This window comes from Engraulis encrasicolus, chromosome 20 (genome assembly GCF_034702125.1).
Source record: "Engraulis encrasicolus isolate BLACKSEA-1 chromosome 20, IST_EnEncr_1.0, whole genome shotgun sequence".
Taxonomy (NCBI): Eukaryota; Metazoa; Chordata; class Actinopteri; order Clupeiformes; family Engraulidae; genus Engraulis; species Engraulis encrasicolus.
In genome coordinates, this window is record NC_085876.1 from 11,593,541 (window position 1) to 11,599,423 (window position 5,883).

The 5,883-nt window shown below is 41.9% G+C and overlaps 1 long non-coding RNA gene across 2 annotated transcripts; it reads left to right on the forward strand.

Annotated features, from left to right (window-relative positions):
• The first annotated feature begins 2,753 nt into the window (after positions 1-2,753).
• Positions 2,754-4,054, forward strand: LOC134435724 (uncharacterized). Of its 2 annotated transcripts, none has more exons than XR_010032072.1 (4): positions 2,754-2,843; positions 2,951-3,075; positions 3,405-3,479; positions 3,957-4,054. It is a non-coding gene; the product is annotated as an uncharacterized LOC134435724 (long non-coding RNA). The 2 variants fall into 2 exon arrangements; XR_010032073.1 differs by having other exon boundaries at positions 3,408-3,479.
• Positions 4,055-5,883: the final 1,829 nt, after the last annotated feature.

Here is a 5,883-nt window from a genome sequence, read left to right on the forward strand (position 1 = left end):
GGGTATGGCCCAGGGTACCAGTCATTGTGGGTTTGCCACAGCTCAGTGTTGCTGAGACTCCCTCACTGGGATTCACTATGTATCTACCAAAGCGTTAAATGTCCGGTGGTTATAAACATTCTCTGATGATGGGCAGCAGCAAGGGTCTACCCATGAATTGACCTTTTACCGTATGGACAGAAAAGTCCTTTATTCTCCATCTATGTTTCTTCATTATTTAAAAAATGACTTTATCTCCATGTTTCGTTCAAGCCCCAACTCATACTAGCAAGGCTCTATCTGGCATTAGTGAGAGGCGCGGACCCAGTAATCCAGAAATACAGTTTATTACTGTCTAAGGACACCATGTTATGTCAGCATGCTGTCCATCTTATCTGTACAAACACACACACACACACACACACGCACAAGCACATACACATACACACCCATACACACACGCATGGACACTGAAACACACATGCACACACAAGCACCGACACGCAACCACACACACACACACACACACACACACAAGCACAGCTTGCTCTCACAAGCCCACAGGAGATAACGTTATCATTAAGGAGAGGAGAAGGCCAATCCATACACATTCATTTGCCGCCGAGCTGGATTATTGAAGGGCTGATGTATACTCAGATTGGCTAAATCTATGAATTTCAATTAACACGGGAACTCAGTCACGGGTGATAAGGTTCATTATAACTGTTGTTATTTTAACACGCTAGGCTACATGATGGCGCTACTTTGGTGCCTTTGTAGTCGAGGGTGCTGAAGTTTGTGTGTTTGTGTGCGTGTGTGTGTGTGTGTGTGTGTGTGTGTGTGTGTGTGTGTGTGTGTGTGTGTGTGTGTGAGTGTGTGTGTATGTGTGTGTGTGTGTGTTTGTGCGTGTGTGTGATGTTTGTGAGTGCGTGCGTGTGTGGTTGGTGGTGCGCAGGGACGGAATATAATTCCATGGAACCCTGGGCCAGACAAGCAGAAAGCCCCTCCACAATGGGTGTTGCTAGCTTACAAAATGATTCAAGGTTTCAGTCCAGATGTGAGGGTATATGTTGTTGGGGGTTGAGGGCGGTTGTCCCTAGCCTCGCGAGCCATCCTACACTGAAAAAAACGATCCAAGGGGGTCTTTGGATATGCCCAAAAGAAGGACATTGATTTAACATGTTTTTTTCATATACCGTCACTAAACACATTTAAATCATGTTGGATTGAAATGTGTCATTTGTATTTGAGTTGTGCATATTTATATCAGGTTACTGGAACATGATTTTGATATGTAAAACGTTACTAATAGGCTACTCCTGACAAGCTGGTGGCAGTAGAGTGTTATGAATGCAACCATGAATGACATTCACACGAGACCATGCGAAGAAGACCAACATCAACGGACATTTTTGACTTTCGCGCCCTTGGCTGCTTGGTAGCAGGTCCACCACACACCCCCATTCAAAAGTAAGTTTTTTATTCAACTATTTATATTTATTATCCTTCCATTGGTGATAAACGTGTCGTTATTCGCACCAGATTGAAATTGCCATGTTTGTGGATGATAGGGCTGTGAATACATTTTCGAAACTATTTCAGTTAGTTTAGCAATCAGTGGTGGTCTAAGTTAATCAATAATCACATTAGACGAAGTGGAATACCTAGTTTTTCCTTCTCAATCTTCAGAGTGAAATACATCGGTACTTTAATAGAGGGTAGTAGTATTTTGTGACAGAGAAGTATTACTTCATAAACAGTCGTGTTGGTTCCTCTGGTTGCATGCCGAGGAGCGAGTGAACGGCTCGAAACCCTCGAGGAGCTCTGTGTGACGTGACCCCGTGTAGAAAAGGCTGGTAGAACTGCGAAGCTCGCGTCTTCTCGTGTGGGTGAAGACGGTTACATTAGCTATCGACTGGGCTAGCTACAGGGTTCCCACCATGGTAAAATATCTTACCCACCGTTATAAATAATGTACTCCTGGTCAAACTAAGTGAATATGTGTCTGAACTGCAGAACCATGATTGTAACGCACGCGCACCTCAAAAGTATGGTGCCTCTAACAGAGATGGTTTAGGTAGGAGCTGTAAATATCTACGGGGAAATGGGCACATGTTTGTACGTGGCGTTATGGCACCCTGTATCATTCCGTGATATCACGGTGATAGAGATGACTGAATAATGCACTGTACTTAAACCACTGATGGAATGATACATGGTGCCTTCACGCTTCGTAGGCTATGCGATTTCCCCAGAACATTGCTTGTAATATTATCCTATTGTTTAGTCGCTGGCTTCCTGCAGTTGTTAAGTTTCTGTTCAACCCCCCTTTCGTGTAATCAGCTCTAACTTGCCGTTTTAGTTACTCCCTCATATAATTTCTCCATAATGGTGGAAGTAAGCACTAGTATTCACGTAATCAGTTATTTAGTCATGTTGTCTTGGTAGGTTTTATTGGGCCAGGCATACATGAAAGGCTTCAATATAACGTATTTTAAACGTGTACTTGTATCCTGTCTCGTGGCACTGCCGTCACTGCTTAGTAGAACGCGATTGCCTCAACATAAAACCTCTTGACTCTTAAAGGGACAGCAGTGGTCCACGCAGTCTGGCTCTCCTGCTTTACTATTTAACTGTACTACTTCTGTGTGTGTGTTGGGGGGGTTTAAAACACTGAATGTGATCAACCTGAACACTCCATTTTGCATTGATAGGAAAATACTGTAATTATGTAATGAATATGTTTTGCTTATCAATATCATGTTCTATGACAGACATTGTTGCACCAGCAGGAGATTATCAACGACATGCCCATGGCCACCGACTTCAAGTCCTGCTGGCCAGAAATGTTGGATATTGGAGAGGTAATGTTTTTACTCAGTAGGAAGTACTGGCTTGTATATTGTATGATACCCATGACATTAAGTGTTCCTTAACATACTGTCTTCTGGGCCTTTTTTTGTCATTTCAGATCCATGCAGAGTTGACTCGTCACTGCAGTTAAAGTTTCTTTCCCAGCTGGACCTCCACTGCGATGACCTGGTGAAAATCTTCCAGAAGAGGGGAGGGCACACCGCAAGAAAACTGCAGTCAGTGGTAAGTAAAGGTGCCCCACTTCCTGTCCTTGAGGTGAACTTGTTAGTTTTCTTCAATGCATTTATACCTGGTATGACTTGGCGTTTCAATCCCCAGCCCTTCTCAACACACGCGTGCCTAAGCCTACCGGTAGTTTGGTAATGTCACAATGTGATGTTAATGTCATATTTCTCAATTCATCTGACTGGGCGGTGGGCTGAGGGCATGTGGAAACAAAGAATGTTGTCAACCTGAACACTCCATTTTGCATTGATAGGAAAATGATTAAGTAATGAATATGTTTTGCTTATCAAGATCATGTTTTTTGACAGACATTTGTGTTCAACCAGCAGGAGATCATCAGCGACATGCCCATGGCCACCGACTTCAAGTCCTGCTGGCCAGAAATGTTGGATATTGGAGAGGTAATGTTTCTACTCAGTAGGAAGTACTGGCTTGTGTATTGTATGATACCCATGACATTATGATTAAGTGTTTCCTGTGTAGAATGTGGCCAGAATTGGTACTGCAACTATGCTGCTAATTGAAATAGTGCTGCATTTTGACAAATTTTATATTTTCATGAATATTTACTAAATAATAAACCAATATTTATTAGTTTAGCCAAAGTATAGTACGTTTTGCAGCTGAAAATGTCTATATCGGGAAATTCAAAGTGGCAGACCACAGAGCAGATCCCCCTTTTCATGTATGAAAAGTGCAATTATCCCAGTCATAATGAATACTTAGAATATGGTGGTGGTGGTTAGTTCATGAAAAAGGTAACATTTGTGAATGGGCAGCATGAATTCTGGAAATAAACAACTAAAATATTACACAGTGCACCTTAAACATACTGTCTTCTGTTTTTGTTTTTGTTTTTTTGTTTTTTGTCATTTCAGATCCATGCAGAGTTGACGCGTCACCACTGCCACTGCAGTTAAAGTTTCTTAATCTTCCAGAAGAGGGGAGAGCAAACCGCAAGAAAACTGCAGTCATTGGTAAGTAAAGGTGCCCCACTTCCTGTCCTTGAGGTGAACTTGTTAGTTTTCATCAATGCATTTATACCTGGTGTGACTTGGCATTTCGATCCCCAGCTCTTCTCAACACGCACGCACGCACGCATGCACGCAGGCCTACCAGTAGTTTGGTAATGTCATAATGTGATGTTAATGTCATATTTCTCCCTTCATCTGACTGGGGGGCGGGCTGGGGGCATGTGGAAACAAAGAATGTTATCAACCTGAACACCTCATTTTGCAGCTGAAATTCAAAATGGCGCAGATCCCCCTTTTCATGTATGAAAAGCGCAATTTTCCCAGTCATAATGAATACTTAGAATATGGTGGTGGCAAGTATTCATGAAAAATGTGGTGGCAAGTATTCATGAAAAAGTTAACATTTGTGAATGGGCAGCATAAATTCTGGAAATAAACCAAAATATTACACAGTGCACCTTTAACATGGGCTTCTGGGCTTTTTTTTTTTTTGTCATTTCAGATCCATGCAGAGTTGACGCGTTACCACTATGCCACTGCAGTTAAAGTTTCTTTCCCAGCTGGACCTTCACTGTGATGACCTGGTGAAAATCTTCCAGAAGAGGGGAGGGCAAACCGCAAGAAAACTGCAGTCTGTGGTAAGTAAAGGTGCCCCACTTCCTGTCCTTGAGGTGAACTTGTGAGTTTTCATCAATGCATTTATACCTGGTATGACTTGGCATTTCAATCCCCAGCCCTTCTCAACACACACAAACATGCGCGTGCGCAGGCCTACCGGTAGTTTGTTTACATGCATATACATATTCAAATTATTGCCTTAGTCTGACTAGGAGAACTGAGTTTTAAATATCGGACTATGCTTGTGAAGTGCAGGTAAATTTTGTCACACTGTTTCATCCTAACTGGACAGGGTTATTTTAGAGAAACGTTTCTTTGACCTATGTCGACCAGTAACATTTCTCTCTCCCCCCCTTTTTTTTTTTTTTTACCTAGGATTTCACTGCAGCTCAGGTGCAGCTCAGCAAACGGCCATGGGGATAAAGCTCTATAAGACGATGGACAATATGGACGTTCACATTGTGTGAGAAGGTGTTGGAAGTTCTTGGTGATCTTGCCTGTGGCTCTGGCTGTAGTGAGGCTTTTTGTTTTGGAATTATCTCGCCCAGAAAAATCTGTGTTTGAAAGAAGTCTGTAGTGAGGCCTCACACACACTTTACTTTAGTGTGACCTTTACCATCTAGTACCTTGGCCTGCTTCTTGGAGATCTTGACTGTGTGGCTCTGGCTTTAGTGACTGTTTGGGCTTTTCTTTTCTTTTCTTTTCTTACATTTTCAGAATGGATGCTAGCCACTCATCAGTTTTTATCCATTTCCAAGTATTCATAATGACTGGGAATATTACAATTCATACAAGGTGGGAAGGTGGCTGTTCACCATTTTGGATTTGTTGTAATGGACCTCTTTGGCGGCAAAACTTACTGTACTTTGATCAGATCAGTAAATATTAGTTTATTACTAAGGAAACATTCATGAAAAGATATCATTTGTGAATAGGCGACTGAAATGATATGCTGTATTTTTAAGTTACCTCAGAAAATGATAATGGCGCTAGAGGTTACAGTATTTGCCCGAATTGTCACTGAAAATTTTGCGTAGTGTGTAGTTATGCAAGACACTTCACTTCATATTGCGGTCTTCAGATTCATTTCAAATAGCAAATTGTAAATGTGTTGCCTCTATTTAATGTAATGCGTAAAATGGATTGTGATTATGATCTGTGAATTCAGTCTGTTCTACTCATGTGTACCTGCACTAAAGGTACGTATATCCGA